Consider the following 20,690-nt stretch of genomic DNA (forward strand, 5'->3'; position numbering starts at 1 on the left):
ATTTGTGGAATGGTTAAAAGTGCATGAAAATGGCCAATTTACTCACTCTGAGGTCTGAAAAAGTGTTTCTTCACCCCGGGAAGTGAATTAAATACCATTTGGAGGCATTTAATGTTCAAGCAAAAACAGGTGATTTTTGACAAAAGAGATAACACCCCCCATTACGTCATGCTTCAGAAAGGTAAAAAATGGTCAGTTTTCAAATGTTTTATTTTTGAACGTCAGTTTACATTTGTAGGTAGATCATCAGTTTAAGAGCTAAAATTAGCATGTTTAAAGCGATTTTCATGCTTCCAGGGGTCCGGGAAGTGAATTAAATACCATTTGGAGACATTTAATGTTCAAGCAAAAACAGGTGATTTTTGACAAAAGAGATAACACCCCCCATTACGTCATGCTTCAGAAAGGTGAAAAATGGTCCGTTTTCAAATGTTTTATTTTTGAACGTCAGTTCACATTTGTAGGTAGATCATCAGTTTTAGAGCTAAAATTAGCATTTTGAAAGTGATTTTCATGCTTCCAGTGACCCGGGAAGTGAATTAAATACCATTTGGAGGCATTTAATGTTCAAGCAAAAACAGGTAATTTTTGACAAAAGAGATAACACCCCGACATTACGTCATGCTTCAGAAAGGTAAAAAATGGTCCGTTTTCAAATGTTTTATTTTTGAACATCAGTTCACATTTTTAGGTAGATCATCAGTTTTAGAGCTAAAATTAGCATGTTTAAAGTGATTTTCATGCTTCCAGGGGCCCTAAACACAAGATTTGTGGAATGGTTAAAAGTGCATGAAAATGGCCAATTTACTCACTCTGAGGTCTGAAAAAGTGTTTCTTCACCCCGGGAAGTGAATTAAATACCATTTGGAGGCATTTAATGTTCAAGCAAAAACAGGTGATTTTTGACAAAAGAGATAACACCCCCCATTACGTCATGCTTCAGAAAGGTAAAAAATGGTCAGTTTTCAAATGTTTTATTTTTTAACGTCAGTTTACATTTGTAGGTAGATCATCAGTTTAAGAGCTAAAATTAGCATGTTTAAAGCGATTTTCATGCTTCCAGGGGTCCGGGAAGTGAACTAAATACCATTTGGAGACATTCAATGTTCAAGCAAAAACAGGTGATTTTTGACAAAAGAGATAACACCCCCCATTACGTCATGCTTCAGAAAGGTGAAAAATGGTCCGTTTTCAAATGTTTTATTTTTGAACGTCAGTTCACATTTGTAGGTAGATCATCAGTTTAAGAGCTAAAATTAGCATGTTTAAAGTGATTTTCATGCTTCCAGGGGCCCGGTAAGTGAATTAAATACCATTTGGAGACATTTAATGTTCAAACAAATACAGGTGATTTTTGTCAAAGGAGATAACACCCCCCCATTACGTCATGCTTCAGAATGGTGAAAAACGGTCCGTTTTCAAATGTTTTATTTTTGAACGTCAGTTCACATTTGTAGGTAGATCGTCAGTTAAAGAGCTAAAATTAGCATGTTTAAAGTTATTTTCATGTTTCCAGGGGCCCGGGAAGTGAAATAAATACCATTTGGAGGCATTTAATGTTCAAGCAAAAACAGGTGATTTTTGACAAATGAGTTAACACCCCCCCCCCCATTACGTCATGGTTCAGAAAGGTGAAAAATGGTAGTTTTCAAATGTTTTATTTTTGAACGTCAGTTCACATTTGTAGATAGATCATCCGTTTTAGAGCTAAAATTAGCATGTTTAAAGTGATTTTCATGCTTCCAGGGGCCCGGGAAGTGAATTAAATACCATTTGGAGGCATTTAACGTTCAAGCAAAAACAGGTGATGTTTTATTTTTGAACGTCAGTTCACATTTGTAGGTAGATCATCAGTTTTAGAGCTAAAATTAGCATGTTTAAAGTGATTTTCATGCTTCCAGGGGCCCGGGAAGTGAATTAAATACCATTTGGAGGCATTTAATGTTCAAGCAAAAACAGGTGATTTTTGACAAAAGAGATAACAGCCCCCCCCATTACGTCATGCTTCAGAAAGGTGAAAAATGGTCCGTTTTCAAATGTTTTATTTTTGAACGTCAGTTCACATTTGCAGGTAGATCATCAGTTTTAGAGCTAAAATTAGCATGTTTTAAGTGATTTTCATGCTTCCAGGGGCCCGGGAAGTGAATTAAATACCATTTGGAGGCATTTAATGTTCAAGCAAAAACAGGTGATTTTTGACAAAAGAAATAACACCCCCCATTACGTCATGTTTCAGAAAGGTGAAAAATGGTCCGTTTTCAAATGTTTTATTTTTGAACGTCAGTTCACATTTGTAGGTAGATCATCAGTTTTAGAGCTAAAATTAGCATGTTTTAAGTGATTTTCATGCTTCCAGGGGTCCGGGAAGTGAATTAAATACCATTTGGAGGCATTTAATGTTCAAGCAAAAACAGGTGATTTTTGACAAAAGAGATAACCCCCCCCCCCATTACGTCATGCTTCAGAAAGGTGAAAAATGGTCCGTTTTCAAATGTTTTATTTTTGAACGTCAGTTCACATTTGTAGGTAGATCATCAGTTTAAGAGCTAAAATGAGCATGTTTAAAGTGATTTTCATGCTTTTAGGGGCCCGGGAAGTGAACTAAATACCATTTGGAGGCATTTAATGTTCAAGCAAAAACAGGTGATTTTTGACAAAAGAGATAACACCCCCCCCATTACGTCATGCTTCAGAAAGGTGAAAAATGGTCCGTTTTCAAATGTTTTATTTTTGAACCTCAGTTCACATTTGTAGGTAGATCATCAGTTTTAGAGCTAAAATTAGCATGTTTAAAGTGATTTTCATGCTTCCAGGGGCCCTAAACACAAGGGGCCTTATTTATGAAGGCCTTGCGCCGCTGGTGCGTCACTTTTAACATGGGAAAAAGTGACGCACCGGCGGCGCAAGGCCTTCATAAATAAGGCCCAAGATTTGTGGAATGGTTAAAAGTGCATGAAAATGGCCAATTTACTCACTCTGAGGTCTCAAAAAGTGTTTCTTCACCCCGGGAAGTGAATTAAATACCATTTGGAGGCATTTAATGTTCAAGCAAAAACAGGTGATTTTTGACAAAAGAGATAACACCCCCTCATTACATCATGCTTCAGAAAGGTGAAAAATGGTCCGTTTTCAAATGTTTTATTTTTGAACGTCAGTTCACATTTGTAGGTAGATCATCAGTTTTAGAGCGAAAATTAGCATGTTTAAAGTGATTTTCATGCTTCCAGGGGCCCGGGAAGTGAATTAAATACCATTTGGAGGCATTTAATGTTCAAGCAAAAACAGGTGATTTTTGTCAAAAGAGATAACACCCCCCCCCCATTACGTCATGCTTCAGAAAGGTGAAAAATGGTCCGTTTGCAAATGTTTTATTTTTGAACGTCAGTTCACATTTGTAGGTAGATCATCAGTTTTAGAGCTAAAATTAGCATGTTTAAAGTGATTTTCATGCTTCCAGGGGCCCGGGAAGTGAATTAAATACCATTTGGAGGCATTTCATGTTCAAGCAAAAACAGGTGATTTTTGACAAAAGATATAACACCCCCCCCATTACGTCATGCTTCAGAAAGGTGAAAAATGGTCCGTTTTCAAATGTTTTATTTTTGAACGTCAGTTCACATTTGTAGGTAGATCATCGTTTTAGAGCTAAAATTAGCATGTTTAAAGTGATTTTCATGCTTCCAGGGGCCCGGGAAGTGAATTAAATACCATTTGGAGGCATTTAATGTTCAAGCAAAAACAGGTGATTTTTGACAAAAGAGATAACACCCCCATTACGTCATGCTTCAGAAAGGTGAAAAATGGTCCGTTTTCAAATGTTTTATTTTTGAAAGTCAGTTCACATTTGTAGGTATATCATCAGTTTTAGAGCTAAAATTTGCATGTTTGAAGTGATTTTCATGCTTCCAGGGGCCCTAAACACAATATTTGTGGAATGGTTAAAAGTGCATGAAAATGGCCAATTTACTCACTCTGAGGTCTCAAAAAGTGTTTCTTCACCCCGGGAAGTGAATTAAATACCATTTGGAGGCATTTAATGTTCAAGCAAAAACAGGTGATTTTTGACAAAAGAGATAACACCCCCATTACGTCATGCTTCAGAAAGGTTAAAAATGGTCAGTTTTCAAATGTTTTATTTTTGAACGTCAGTTTACATTTGTAGGTAGATCATCAGTTTAAGAGCTAAAATTAGCATGTTTAAAGCGATTTTCATGCTTCCAGGGGTCGGGAAGTGAATTAAATACCATTTGGAGACATTTAATGTTCAAGCAAAAACAGGTGATTTTTGACAAAAGAGATAACACCCCCCATTACGTCATGCTTCAGAAAGGTGAAAAATGGTCAGTTTTCAAATGTTTTATTTTTGAACGTCAGTTCACATTTGTAGGTAGATCATCAGTTTAAGAGCTAAAATTAGCATGTTTAAAGTGATTTTCATGCTTCCAGGGGCCCGGGAAGTGAATTAAATACCATTTGGAGACATTTAATGTTCAAACAAATACAGGTGATTTTTGTCAAAGGAGATAACACCCCCCCATTACGTCATGCTTCAGAAAGGTGAAAAATGGTCAGTTTTCAAATGTTTTATTTTTGAACGTCAGTTCACATTTGTAGGTAGATCGTCAGTTTAAGAGCTAAAATTAGCATGTTTAAAGTTATTTTCATGCTTCCAGGGGCCCGGGAAGTGAAATAAATACCATTTGTAGGCATTTAATGTTCAAGCAAAAACAGGTGATTTTTGACAAATGAGATAACACCCCCCCCATTACGTCATGGTTCAGAAAGGTGAAAAATGGTCAGTTTTCAAATGTTTTATTTTTGAACGTCAGTTCACATTTGTAGGTAGATCGTCAGTTTAAGAGCTAAAATTAGCATGTTTAAAGTTATTTTCATGTTTCCAGGGGCCCGGGAAGTGAATTAAATACCATTTGGAGGCATTTAATGTTCAAGCAAAAACAGGTGATTTTTGACAAAAGAGATAACACCCCCCCCATTACGTCATGCTTCAGAAAGGTAAAAAATGGTCCGTTTTCAAATGTTTTATTTTTGAACGTCAGTTCACATTTGTAGGTAGATCATCAGTTTTAGAGCTAAAATTAGCATGTTTAAAGTGATTTTCATGCTTCCAGGGGCCCGGGAAGTGAATTAAATACCATTTGGAGGCATTTAATGTTCAAGCAAAAACAGGTGATTTTTGACAAAAGAGATAACACCCCCCATTACGTCATGCTTCAGAAAGGTGAAAAATTGTCAGTTTTCAAATGTTTTATTTTTGAACGTCAGTTCACATTTGTAGGTAGATCATCAGTTTTAGAGCTAAAATTAGCATATTTAAAGTGATTTTCATGCTTCCAGTGACCCGGGAAGTGAATTAAATACCATTTGGAGGCATTTAATGTTCAAGCAAAAACAGGTGATTTTTGACAAAAGAGATAACACCCCCCCATTACGTCATGCTTCAGAAAGGTAAAAAATGGTCCGTTTTCAAATGTTTTATTTTTGAACGTCAGTTCACATTTGTAGGTAGATCATCAGTTTTAGAGCTAAAATTAGCATGTTTAAAGTGATTTTCATGCTTCCAGGGGCCCTAAACACAAGATTTGTGGAATGGTTAAAAGTGCATGAAAATGGCCAATTTACTCACTCTGAGGTCTCAAAAAGTGTTTCTTCACCCCGGGAAGTGAATTAAATACCATTTGGAGGCATTTAATGTTCAAGCAAAAACAGGTGATTTTTGACAAAAGAGATAACACCCCCATTACGTCATGCTTCAGAAAGGTTAAAAATGGTCAGTTTTCAAATGTTTTATTTTTGAACGTCAGTTTCCATTTGTAGGTAGATCATCAGTTTAAGAGCTAAAATTAGCATGTTTAAAGCGATTTTCATGCTTCCAGGGGTCGGGAAGTGAATTAAATACCATTTGGAGACATTTAATGTTCAAGCAAAAACAGGTGATTTTTGACAAAAGAGATAACACCCCCCATTACGTCATGCTTCAGAAAGGTGAAAAATGGTCAGTTTTCAAATGTTTTATTTTTGAACGTCAGTTCACATTTGTAGGTAGATCATCAGTTTAAGAGCTAAAATTAGCATGTTTAAAGTTATTTTCATGCTTCCAGGGGCCCGGGAAGTGAAATAAATACCATTTGGAGGCATTTAATGTTCAAGCAAAAACAGGTGATTTTTGACAAATGAGTTAACACCCCCCCCCCCATTACGTCATGGTTCAGAAAGGTGAAAAAAGGTCGGTTTTCAAATGTTTTATTTTTGAACGTCAGTTCACATTTGTAGGTAGATCATCAGTTTTAGAGCTGAAATTAGCATGTTTAAAGTGATTTCCATGCTTCCAGGGGCCCTAAACACAAGATTTGTGGAATGGTTAAAAGTGCATGAAAATGGCCAATTTACTCACTCTGAGGTCTGAAAAAGTGTTTCTTCACCCCGGGAAGTGAATTAAATACCATTTGGAGGCATTTAATGTTCAAGCAAAAACAGGTGATTTTTGACAAAAGAGATTACACCCCCCATTACGTCATGCTTCAGAAAGGTGAAAAATGGTCAGTTTTCAAATGTTTTATTTTTGAACGTCAGTTTACATTTGTAGGTAGATCATCAGTTTAAGAGCTAAAATTAGCATGTTTAAAGCGATTTTCATGCTTCCAGGGGCCCGGGAAGTGAATTAAATACCATTTGGAGGCATTTAATGTTCAAGCAAAAACAGGTGATTTTTGACAAAAGAGATAACACCCCCCCATTACGTCATGCTTCAGAAAGGTGAAAAATGGTAGTTTTCAAATGTTTTATTTTTGAACGTCAGTTCACATTTGTAGATAGATCATCCGTTTTAGAGCTAAAATTAGCATGTTTAAAGTGATTTTCATGCTTCCAGGGGCCCGGGAAGTGAATTAAATACCATTTGGAGGCATTTAACGTTCAAGCAAAAACAGGTGATGTTTTATTTTTGAACGTCAGTTCACATTTGTAGGTAGATCATCAGTTTTAGAGCTAAAATTAGCATGTTTAAAGTGATTTTCATGCTTCCAGGGGCCCGGGAAGTGAATTAAATACCATTTGGAGGCATTTAATGTTCAAGCAAAAACAGGTGATTTTTGACAAAAGAGATAACACCCCCCCCCATTACGTCATGCTTCAGAAAGGTGAAAAATGGTCCGTTTTCAAATGTTTTATTTTTGAACGTCAGTTCACATTTGCAGGTAGATCATCAGTTTTAGAGCTAAAATTAGCATGTTTTAAGTGATTTTCATGCTTCCAGGGGCCCGGGAAGTGAATTAAATACCATTTGGAGGCATTTAATGTTCAAGCAAAAACAGGTGATTTTTGACAAAAGAAATAACACCCCCCATTACGTCATGTTTCAGAAAGGTGAAAAATGGTCCGTTTTCAAATGTTTTATTTTTGAACGTCAGTTCACATTTGTAGGTAGATCATCAGTTTTAGAGCTAAAATTAGCATGTTTTAAGTGATTTTCATGCTTCCAGGGGTCCGGGAAGTGAATTAAATACCATTTGGAGGCATTTAATGTTCAAGCAAAAACAGGTGATTTTTGACAAAAGAGATAACCCCCCCCCCCCCATTACGTCATGCTTCAGAAAGGTGAAAAATGGTCCGTTTTCAAATGTTTTATTTTTGAACGTCAGTTCACATTTGTAGGTAGATCATCAGTTTAAGAGCTAAAATGAGCATGTTTAAAGTGATTTTCATGCTTTTAGGGGCCCGGGAAGTGAACTAAATACCATTTGGAGGCATTTAATGTTCAAGCAAAAACAGGTGATTTTTGACAAAAGAGATAACACCCCCCCATTACGTCATGCTTCAGAAAGGTGAAAAATGGTCCGTTTTCAAATGTTTTATTTTTGAACCTCAGTTCACATTTGTAGGTAGATCATCAGTTTTAGAGCTAAAATTAGCATGTTTAAAGTGATTTTCATGCTTCCAGGGGCCCTAAACACAAGGGGCCTTATTTATGAAGGCCTTGCGCCGCTGGTGCGTCACTTTTAACATGGGAAAAAGTGACGCACCGGCGGCGCAAGGCCTTCATAAATAAGGCCCAAGATTTGTGGAATGGTTAAAAGTGCATGAAAATGGCCAATTTACTCACTCTGAGGTCTCAAAAAGTGTTTCTTCACCCCGGGAAGTGAATTAAATACCATTTGGAGGCATTTAATGTTCAAGCAAAAACAGGTGATTTTTGACAAAAGAGATAACACCCCCTCATTACATCATGCTTCAGAAAGGTGAAAAATGGTCCGTTTTCAAATGTTTTATTTTTGAACGTCAGTTCACATTTGTAGGTAGATCATCAGTTTTAGAGCGAAAATTAGCATGTTTAAAGTGATTTTCATGCTTCCAGGGGCCCGGGAAGTGAATTAAATACCATTTGGAGGCATTTAATGTTCAAGCAAAAACAGGTGATTTTTGACAAAAGAGATAACACCCCCCCCCATTACGTCATGCTTCAGAAAGGTGAAAAATGGTCCGTTTGCAAATGTTTTATTTTTGAACGTCAGTTCACATTTGTAGGTAGATCATCAGTTTTAGAGCTAAAATTAGCATGTTTAAAGTGATTTTCATGCTTCCAGGGGCCCGGGAAGTGAATTAAATACCATTTGGAGGCATTTCATGTTCAAGCAAAAACAGGTGATTTTTGACAAAAGATATAACACCCCCCCCATTACGTCATGCTTCAGAAAGGTAAAAATGGTCCGTTTTCAAATGTTTTATTTTTGAACGTCAGTTCACATTTGTAGGTAGATCATCGTTTTAGAGCTAAAATTAGCATGTTTAAAGTGATTTTCATGCTTCCAGGGGCCCGGGAAGTGAATTAAATACCATTTGGAGGCATTTAATGTTCAAGCAAAAACAGGTGATTTTTGACAAAAGAGATAACACCCCCATTACGTCATACTTCAGAAAGGTGAAAAATGGTCCGTTTTCAAATGTTTTATTTTTGAACGTCAGTTCACATTTGTAGGTAGATCATCAGTTTAAGAGCTAAAATTTGCATGTTTGAAGTGATTTTCATGCTTCCAGGGGCCCTAAACACAAGATTTGTGGAATGGTTAAAAGTGCATGAAAATGGCCAATTTACTCACTCTGAGGTCTCAAAAAGTGTTTCTTCACCCCGGGAAGTGAATTAAATACCATTTGGAGGCATTTAATGTTCAAGCAAAAACAGGTGATTTTTGACAAAAGAGATAACACCCCCATTACGTCATGCTTCAGAAAGGTGAAAAATGGTCCGTTTTCAAATGTTTTATTTTTGAAAGTCAGTTCACATTTGTAGGTATATCATCAGTTTTAGAGCTAAAATTAGCATGTTTAAAGTGATTTTCAGGCTTCCAGGGGCCCTAAACACAATATTTGTGGAATGGTTAAAAGTGCATGAAAATGGCCAATTTACTCACTCTGAGGTCTCAAAAAGTGTTTCTTCACCCCGGGAAGTGAATTAAATACCATTTGGAGGCATTTAATGTTCAAGCAAAAACAGGTGATTTTTGACAAAAGAGATAACACCCCCATTACGTCATGCTTCAGAAAGGTTAAAAATGGTCAGTTTTCAAATGTTTTATTTTTGAATGTCAGTTTACATTTGTAGGTAGATCATCAGTTTAAGAGCTAAAATTAGCATGTTTAAAGCGATTTTCATGCTTCCAGGGGTCGGGAAGTGAATTAAATACCATTTGGAGACATTTAATGTTCAAGCAAAAACAGGTGATTTTTGACAAAAGAGATAACACCCCCCATTACGTCATGCTTCAGAAAGGTGAAAAATGGTCAGTTTTCAAATGTTTTATTTTTGAACGTCAGTTCACATTTGTAGGTAGATCATCAGTTTAAGAGCTAAAATTAGCATGTTTAAAATGATTTTCATGCTTCCAGGGGCCCGGGAAGTGAATTAAATACCATTTGGAGACATTTAATGTTCAAACAAATACAGGTGATTTTTGTCAAAGGAGATAACACCCCCCCATTACGTCATGCTTCAGAAAGGTGAAAAATGGTCAGTTTTCAAATGTTTTATTTTTGAACGTCAGTTCACATTTGTAGGTAGATCGTCAGTTTAAGAGCTAAAATTAGCATGTTTAAAGTTATTTTCATGCTTCCAGGGGCCCGGGAAGTGAAATAAATACCATTTGTAGGCATTTAATGTTCAAGCAAAAACAGGTGATTTTTGACAAATGAGATAACACCCCCCCCATTACGTCATGGTTCAGAAAGGTGAAAAATGGTCAGTTTTCAAATGTTTTATTTTTGAACGTCAGTTCACATTTGTAGGTAGATCGTCAGTTTAAGAGCTAAAATTAGCATGTTTAAAGTTATTTTCATGTTTCCAGGGGCCCGGGAAGTGAAATAAATACCATTTGGAGGCATTTAATGTTCAAGCAAAAACAGGTGATTTTTGACAAATGAGTTAACACCCCCCCCCATTACGTCATGGTTCAGAAAGGTGAAAAAAGGTCCGTTTTCAAATGTTTTATTTTTGAACGTCAGTTCACATTTGTAGGTAGATCATCAGTTTTAGAGCTGAAATTAGCATGTTTAAAGTGATTTTCGTGCTTCCAGGGGCCCGGGAAGTGAATTAAATACCATTTGGAGGCATTTAATGTTCAAGCAAAAACAGGTGATTTTTGACAAAAGATATAAACCCCCCCCCCCCCCATTACGTCATGCTTCAGAAAGGTGAAAAATGGTCCGTTTTCAAATGTTTTATTTTTGAACGTCAGTTCACATTTGTAGGTAGATCATCAGTTTTAGAGCTAAAATTAGCATGTTTAAAGTGATTTTCATGCTTCCAGGGGCCCTAAACACAAGGGGCCTTATTTATGAAGGCCTTGCGCCGCTGGTGCGTCACTTTTAACATGGGAAAAAGTGACGCACCGGCGGCGCAAGGCCTTCATAAATAAGGCCCAAGATTTGTGGAATGGTTAAAAGTGCATGAAAATGGCCAATTTACTCACTCTGAGGTCTCAACAAGTGTTTCTTCACCCCGGGAAGTGAATTAAATACCATTTGGTGGCATTTAATGTTCAAGCAAAAACAGGTGATTTTTGACAAAAGAGATAACACCCCCTCATTACATCATGCTTCAGAAAGGTGAAAAATGGTCCGTTTTCAAATGTTTTATTTTTGAACGTCAGTTCACATTTGTAGGTAGATCATCAGTTTTAGAGCGAAAATTAGCATGTTTAAAGTGATTTTCATGCTTCCAGGGGCCCGGGAAGTGAATTAAATACCATTTGGAGGCATTTAATGTTCAAGCAAAAACTGGTGATTTTTGACAAAAGAGATAACACCCCCCCCATTACGTCATGCTTCAGAAAGGTGAAAAATGGTCCGTTTGCAAATGTTTTATTTTTGAACGTCAGTTCACATTTGTAGGTAGATCATCAGTTTTAGAGCTAAAATTAGCATGTTTAAAGTGATTTTCATGCTTCCAGGGGCCCGGGAAGTGAATTAAATACCATTTGGAGGCATTTAATGTTCAAGCAAAAACAGGTGATTTTTGACAAAAGAGATAACACCCCCATTACGTCATACTTCAGAAAGGTGAAAAATGGTCCGTTTTCAAATGTTTTATTTTTTAACGTCAGTTCACATTTGTAGGTAGATCATCAGTTTTAGAGCTAAAATTTGCATGTTTAAAGTGATTTTCATGCTTCCAGTGACCCGGGAAGTGAATTGAATACCATTTGGAGGCATTTAATGTTCAAGCAAAAACAGGTGATTTTTGACAAAAGAGATAACACCCCCCATTACGTCATGCTTCAGAAAGGTAAAAAATGGTCCGTTTTCAAATGTTTTATTTTTGAACGTCAGTTCACATTTGTAGGTAGATCATCAGTTTTAGAGCTAAAATTAGCATGTTTAAAGTGATTTTCATGCTTCCAGGGGCCCGGGAAGTGAATTAAATACCATTTGGAGGCATTTAATGTTCAAGCAAAAACAGGTGATTTTTGACAAAAGAGATAACACCCCCATTACGTCATACTTCAGAAAGGTGAAAAATGGTCCGTTTTCAAATGTTTTATTTTTGAACGTCAGTTCACATTTGTAGGTAGATCATCAGTTTAAGAGCTAAAATTTGCATGTTTGAAGTGATTTTCATGCTTCCAGGGGCCCTAAACACAAGATTTGTGGAATGGTTAAAAGTGCATGAAAATGGCCAATTTACTCACTCTGAGGTCTCAAAAAGTGTTTCTTCACCCCGGGAAGTGAATTAAATACCATTTGGAGGCATTTAATGTTCAAGCAAAAACAGGTGATTTTTGACAAAAGAGATAACACCCCCATTACGTCATTACTAAGAAGCTCTCCCCGGTGATTGCGACTGGGGCTGCGAGCTATTCGCGTTTAACCAGTGACAGAAAACGAAGATTGCTTTTAACTGTGTGTAACAGTGATTTTTAATTAGTTTGTGTCAAAAACGGTATTTCGCTAGACAATTCATACTTGGGGGCTTTTTATCACAGATTTTAACTGGGAATTAATCAGGCACTCTGACACCTTTTTCACGCTCTCCACTACTTCCCTACCTCTGTTGGTGGCGACTTGATCTCGCGTCTGGCAGCGGTGGGCGCCATCTTGGGGGTAGCGGGGTCAGCGCTCTAGTTGCGCAGGACTCACGCCCTCCTCAACTGGCTATAAAATGTGTGTTATCTCCAGACGGCGCAGCGGGCTGGCGCAGCGGGCGCGCCGGGCGCGCGCCGAAGCCGCGCCTAAGCCAAGCCCGTCTGCGCCCGTCCGAGCCTGGACCGAGCCCAGGGCCACCCCCCTTACATCATCACCCTCAGCAAGGTTAGTCTACACTGCTACTGATTTACGTCAGTTCAATACCACCTTTCAGACTGTACATGTTCCTCCTACATGCTTACTAGCTGACCCTATTGGGGGTCCTTTCCTCTGTACATTGTGCACTAATAAGAGCACGGTTACCCAAACTCACACTCCACCCAACTCCCAGAAACTTATACACGCTGCACTTGTTAACGCCCGCTCGCTCCCTTGTCATAAAATTGACATTCTGGAGTTGCTCAATAATTATGCTATTGATCTCCTATTTCTTACTGAGACTTGGGGAGACAATGCATCTGGGCCTGACTTTAAGGCTGCGATGCCAGAGGACTACTGTGTTCATAGGCAGGATCGCGTTTCTGCCCATAAAGGTGGGGGGATCGCAATAATATATCGGAACTGCCTCCGCGTGAAAACTATCGACCTTAAACATTCAAGTTGCGAGGCATTGGCTTTTACAATTACCCTCACCAACAACCAAACGTTCACAGGTAGCCTTCTTTATCGACCTCCAGGCTCCCGCTCTATCTTTCTCTCTCAACTGAATCAACTGAGTGAGCTATCTGCAGATCACAAACATTTCACTCTCCTGGGAGATTTTAATTTTCATCTTGATTCTCGGTCAGACAAAGATACTGACCAGCTTATTAACGATCTGCTTGCTGTAGGTCTTGAACAAGTGATCACAGAGCCAACCCACGAAGCTGGCCATACACTTGACGGTATATTTACTAATGACCCTCATATTATTAAAAACGCTATATTTCCTTTAACTTGGTCAGACCACTTTGCCATTTTATTTGATATACGAATAAAAAATACAGCTCCTTACACCACGTCTCTAAAATCTGACTTCACCTATAGAGATTGGAAAAATCTTGACTTTAATCAACTTGCTCAGATCCTCACTGACGACTTTGCTAGTATAGACACTACACATGACCCAAATAATGTAGCAGTTACTTACACCTCTATTCTGGAAAAAGCTTTTCTCACCTTGGCTCCCCTCAAAACACGAAAATGTAACAGGAAGACCCCTTCGGCCCCATGGTTCACCGAAAACCTCAGACTCCAACGCCAATACTGTCGTAACAAGGAACGACATTGGCGTAAAAATTACAACTCAGCAGATAAGAGCGCCTATAAAGCTGCACTTCTCAGCTATAAGCAGAATATAATATCTGAGAAAAACATCTATTATACTGCCCAAATAAACCAAGCCCAATGCAACATGAAGAAACTGTTTGAAGTTGTCAACCATCTTGCTGAACCTTCTAATCCTCGGACGGAAACGTCCCAAAATCTCTGTAACACACTCGCTGACTTTTTCTCTGAAAAGGTCACATCTATATTTAGGGACTTCAGCCCCAAAGTGTCAACCTCTGATACCTCTGACCCCGAGCTACATGAGACCCTGACAGCTTCCACTGAATTTACTGAATTCATCAGCACGAACCCACATGACATTTACAAATTAACTCAGTCAATCAAATCTGGTTCCCCTTTGGATCCCTGTCACCCATCCATACTCAATAAAATCCCAGACATTATCTCAATGCCATTGGCACGAATCTGTAACAGTATGTTTGCCACTGGTTCTTACCCTACCATTTGGAAAAACACCATTATTAGGCCACTTCTTAAAAAACCTTCCCTAGATCCTACACTACCCTCCAGCTATCGTCCCATTGCATCTCTGCCGTTTCCTGCCAAGATTTTTGAATCGGTCATGAACAAACAACTTTCTGACTATATTCATACCAACGACTTGCTAGATGAAACTCAGTTTGGTTTCCGGCAAGGTCACGGGACAGAGACTGCCCTGATCAAGGCGGCAGACGAAATCAGGGCCACAATGGATAAGGGTGGACAAGCTGTCCTGATACTGTTGGACCTGTCGGCGGCTTTCGACACGGTCGATCACGCAACTTTGGTCGGCCGTGTCGAGGCCATCGGCATTAAACATAAAGCTAGGGATCTCATTGCATCATTCTTGGCGGATCGTAGCCAAGCGGTCAAGCTGGGTACTTTTACATCACCCACATTCAGCCTTCCCTGTGGAGTCCCTCAGGGTTCCTCGCTAAGTCCGACCCTTTTTAATATCTATGTTTCGGACTTAGCGAGGGTTATAAAGGAGCATAACATCAACTTGACAACGTACGCTGATGATACTCAGCTGGTGCTGTCTATTCACAAAGATGGACCTACGGTCGCAGCAAATTTCAAGAATGGAATGAGGGCCATTAGCAGTTGGATGGCCTCCAACTGCTTAAAACTTAACTCTGCTAAGACAGAAGTTATGCTCTTTGGAAACATTCAACCTGAGTGGTCCCCTTCGTGGTGGCCAGAGGAATTGGGATCCCCCCCGCAACCTGTCAGTAAAGTTAGAAACCTGGGAGTGATATTTGACAACAAGCTCCTTTTCCATCATCATGCGAATTCGGTAGCGTCATCCTCCTTTAACATCCTAAGGAAGATAAAGAAACTACTACCGTATCTTCCCACAGCTATGGGAAAAACACTCATATCCACACTGGTGTTCTCTCGCATCGATTACTGCAACTCCCTTTTCCTCAATGCTCAAAAAGAGGTTATCTCCAAATTGCAACTAATACAAAACGCCTCTGCTAGAGTCCTACTAGGTATTCCCAAATACAGCTCTGTCTCTAGACATCTTGACCAACTGCACTGGCTTCCAGCCAGAAGTCGCACGAAGTTCAAGACCCTTTGTATTGTCTACAAGGCAATAAACAACATGGGACCTAGATTTCTGAGAAGTTCTTTTAAACCTCTGCCAACCCCTAGAACGTTGCGTTCCAACACGGCTCACATGCTTCAGATTCCCAGAACAAGGACAGTGACCTGGGGAGACAGACGTTTCACCATAGCAGCGGCGAAATTGTGGAACTCTCTTCCGCTCAATATAAAGACCAGTCCATCTTTGATTGTCTTTAGAAAGCAGCTAAAGACATGGCTGTTTTCTCAATGACACTCTTGTGGATCACTTTAGTCACTGTTTTCTGTTTACTTTCTGGTTAGTGTCTTTTAGCTGTTAGCGCCGAGACACCCACGGGTATTTGCAGCGCTTTAAAAATTGCCAAAAATAAATAAATAAATAAATAAATGCTTCAGAAAGGTGAAAAATGGTCCGTTTTCAAATGTTTTATTTTTGAAAGTCAGTTCACATTTGTAGGTATATCATCAGTTTTAGAGCTAAAATTAGCATGTTTAAAGTGATTTTCAGGCTTCCAGGGGCCCTAAACACAATATTTGTGGAATGGTTAAAAGTGCATGAAAATGGCCAATTTACTCACTCTGAGGTCTCAAAAAGTGTTTCTTCACCCCGGGAAGTGAATTAAATACCATTTGGAGGCATTTAATGTTCAAGCAAAAACAGGTGATTTTTGACAAAAGAGATAACACCCCCATTACGTCATGCTTCAGAAAGGTTAAAAATGGTCAGTTTTCAAATGTTTTATTTTTGAACGTCAGTTTACATTTGTAGGTAGATCATCAGTTTAAGAGCTAAAATTAGCATGTTTAAAGCGATTTTCATGCTTCCAGGGGTCGGGAAGTGAATTAAATACCATTTGGAGACATTTAATGTTCAAGCAAAAACAGGTGATTTTTGACAAAAGGGATAACACCCCCCATTACGTCATGCTTCAGAAAGGTGAAAAATGGTCAGTTTTCAAATGTTTTATTTTTGAACGTCAGTTCACATTTGTAGGTAGATCATCAGTTTAAGAGCTAAAATTAGCATGTTTAAAGTTATTTTCATGCTTCCAGGGGCCCGGGAAGTGAATTAAATACCATTTGGAGACATTTAATGTTCAAACAAATACAGGTGATTTTTGTCAAAGGAGATAACACCCCCCCATTACGTCATGCTTCAGAAAGGTGAAAAATGGTCAGTTTTCAAATGTTTTATTTTTGAACGTCAGTTCACATTTGTAGGTAGATCGTCAGTTTAAGAGCTAAAATTAGCATGTTTAAAGTTATTTTCATGCTTCCAGGGGCCCGGGAAGTGAAATAAATACCATTTGTAGGCATTTAATGTTCAAGCAAAAACAGGTGATTTTTGACAAATGAGATAACACCCCCCCCATTACGTCATGGTTCAGAAAGGTGAAAAATGGTCAGTTTTCAAATGTTTTATTTTTGAACGTCAGTTCACATTTGTAGGTAGATCGTCAGTTTAAGAGCTAAAATTAGCATGTTTAAAGTTATTTTCATGTTTCCAGGGGCCCGGGAAGTGAAATAAATACCATTTGGAGGCATTTAATGTTCAAGCAAAAACAGGTGATTTTTGACAAATGAGTTAACACCCCCCCCCATTACGTCATGGTTCAGAAAGGTGAAAAAAGGTCCGTTTTCAAATGTTTTATTTTTGAACGTCAGTTCACATTTGTAGGTAGATCATCAGTTTTAGAGCTGAAATTAGCATGTTTAAAGTGATTTTCGTGCTTCCAGGGGCCCGGGAAGTGAATTAAATACCATTTGGAGGCATTTAATGTTCAAGCAAAAACAGGTGATTTTTGACAAAAGAGATAACACCCCCCCCCATTACGTCATGCTTCAGAAAGGTGAAAAATGGTCCGTTTTCAAATGTTTTATTTTTGAACGTCAGTTCACATTTGTAGGTAGATCATCAGTTTTAGAGCTAAAATTAGCATGTTTAAAGTGATTTTCATGCTTCCAGGGGCCCTAAACACAAGATTTGTGGAATGGTTAAAAGTGCATGAAAATGGCCAATTTACTCACTCTGAGGTCTGAAAAAGTGTTTCTTCACCCCGGGAAGTGAATTAAATACCATTTGGAGGCATTTAATGTTCAAGCAAAAACAGGTGATTTTTGACAAAAGAGATTACACCCCCCATTACGTCATGCTTCAGAAAGGTGAAAAATGGTCAGTTTTCAAATGTTTTATTTTTGAATGTCAGTTTACATTTGTAGGTAGATCATCAGTTTAAGAGCTAAAATTAGCATGTTTAAAGCGATTTTCATGCTTCCAGGGGTCCGGGAAGTGAATTAAATACCATTTGGAGACATTTAATGTTCAAGCAAAAACAGGTGATTTTTCACAAAAGAGATAACACCCCCCATTACGTCATGCTTCAGAAAGGTGAAAAATGGTCCGTTTTCAAATGTTTTATTTTTTGTCGTCAGTTCACATTTGTAGGTAGATCATCAGTTTAAGAGCTCAAATTAGCATGTTTAAAGTGATTTTCATGCTTCCAGGGGCCCGGGAAGTGAATTAAATGCCATTTGGAGACATTTAATGTTCAAACAAATACAGGTGATTTTTGTCAAAGGAGATAACACCCCCCATTACGTCATGCTTCAGAAAGGTGAAAAATGGTCCGTTTTCAAATGTTTTATTTTTGAACGTCAGTTCACATTTGTAGGTAGATCATCAGTTTTAGAGCGAAAATTAGCATGTTTAAAGTGATTGTCATGCTTCCAGGGGCCCGGGAAGTGAATTAAATACGATTTGGAGGCATTTAATGTTCAATCAAAAACAGGTGATTTTTGACAAAAGAGATAACACCCCCCCCATTACGTCATGCTTCAGAAAGGTGAAAAATGGTCCGTTTTCAAATGTTTTATTTTTGAACGTCAGTTCACATTTGTAGGTAGATCATCAGTTTTAGAGCTAAAATTAGCATGTTTAAAGTGATTTTCATGCTTCCAGGGGCCCTGGAAGTGAATTAAATACCATTTGGAGGCATTTAATGTTCAAGCAAAAACAGGTGATTTTTGACAAAAGAGATAACACCCCCCCCATTACGTCATGCTTCAGAAAGGTAAAAAATGGTCCGTTTTCAAATGTTTTATTTTTGAACGTCAGTTCACATTTGTAGGTAGATCATCAGTTTTAGAGCTAAAATTAGCATGTTTAAAGTGATTTTCATGCTTCCAGGGGCCCGGGAAGTGAATTAAATACCATTTGGAGGCATTTAATGTTCAAGCAAAAACAGGTGATTTTTGACAAAAGAGATAACACCCCCCCATTACGTCTTGCTTCAGAAAGGTGAAAAATGGTCCGTTTTCAAATGTTTTATTTTTGAACGTCAGTTCACATTTGTAGGTAGATCATCGTTTTAGAGCTAAAATTAGCATGTTTAAAGTGATTTTCATGCTTCCAGGGGCCCGGGAAGTGAAGTAAATACCATTTGGAGGCATTTAATGTTCAAGCAAAAACAGGTGATTTTTGACAAAAGAGATAACACCCCCCCATTACGTCATGCTTCAGAAAGGTGAAAAATGGTCCGTTTTCAAATGTTTTATTTTTGAACGTCAGTTCACATTTGTAGGTAGATCATCAGTTTAAGAGCTACAATTAGCATGTTTAAAGTGATTTTCATGCTTCCAGGGGCCCGGGAAGTGAAATAAATACCATTTGGAAGCATTTAATGTTCAAGCAAAAACAGGTGATTTTTGACAAAAGATATAAACCCCCCCCCCCCCATTACGTCATGCTTCAGAAAGGTGAAAAATGGTCCGTTTTCAAATGTTTTATTTTTGAACGTCAGTTCACATTTGTATGTAGATCATCAGTTTTAGAGCTTTAATTAGCATGTTTAAAGTGATTTTCATGCTTCCAGGGGCCCGGGAAGTGAATTAAATACCATTTGGAGGCATTTAATGTTCAAGCAAAAACAGGTGATTTTTGACAAAAGAGATAACAACCCCCGAATTACGTCATGCTTCAGAAAGGTGAAAAATGGTCTGTTTTCAAATGTTTTATTTTTGAACGTCAGTTCACATTTGTAGGTATATCATCAGTTTTAGAGCTAAAATTAGCATGTTTAAAGTGATTTTCAGGCTTCCAGGGGCCCTAAACACAAGATTTGTGGAATGGGTAAAAGTGCATGAAAATGGCCAATTTACTCACTCTGAGGTCTCAAAAAGTGTTTCTTCACCCCGGGAAGTGAATTAAATACCATTTGGAGGCATTTAATGTTCAAGCAAAAGCAGGTGATTTTTGACAAAAGAGATAACACCCCCCCATTACGTCATGATTCAAAAAGGTGAAAAATGGTCCGTTTTCAAATGTTTTATTTTTGAACGTCAGTTCACATTTGTAGGTAGATCGTCAGTTTAAGAGCTAAAATTAGCATGTTTAAAGTGATTTTCATGCTTCCAGTGGCCCGGGAAGTAAATTAAATACCATTTGGAGGCATTTAATGTTCGAGCAAAAACTGGTGATTTTTGACAAAAGAGATAACACCCCCCCATTACGTCATGCTTCAGAAAGGTGAAAAATGGTCAGTTTTCAAATGTTTTATTTTTGAACGTCAGTTCACATTTGTAGGTAGATCATCAGTTTTAGAGCTAAAATTAGCATGTTTAAAGTGATTTTCATGCTTCCAGGGGCCCGGGAAGTGAATTAAATACCATTTGGAGGCATTTAACGTTCAAGCAAAAACAGGTGATGTTTTATTTTTGAACGTCAGTTCACATTTGTAGGTAGATCATCAGTTTTAGAGCTAAAATTAGCATGTTTAAAGTGATTTTCATGCTTCCAGGGGCCCGGGAAGTGAATTAAATACCATTTGGAGGCATTTAATGTTCAAGCAAAAACAGGTGATTTTTGACAAAAGAGATAACACCCCCCCCCATTACGTCATGCTTCAGAAAGGTGAAAAATGGTCCGTTTTCAAATGTTTTATTTTTGAACGTCAGTTCACATTTGCAGGTAGATCATCAGTTTTAGAGCTAAAATTAGCATGTTCAAAGTGATTTTCATGCTTCCAGGGGCCCGGGAAGTGAATTAAATACCATTTGGAGGCATTTAATGTTCAAGCAAAAACAGGTGATTTTTGACAAAAGAAATAACACCCCCCATTACGTCATGTTTCAGAAAGGTGAAA

Source organism: Lissotriton helveticus, chromosome 12 (genome assembly GCF_964261635.1).
Source record: "Lissotriton helveticus chromosome 12, aLisHel1.1, whole genome shotgun sequence".
In the NCBI taxonomy this organism is placed as follows: Eukaryota; Metazoa; Chordata; class Amphibia; order Caudata; family Salamandridae; genus Lissotriton; species Lissotriton helveticus.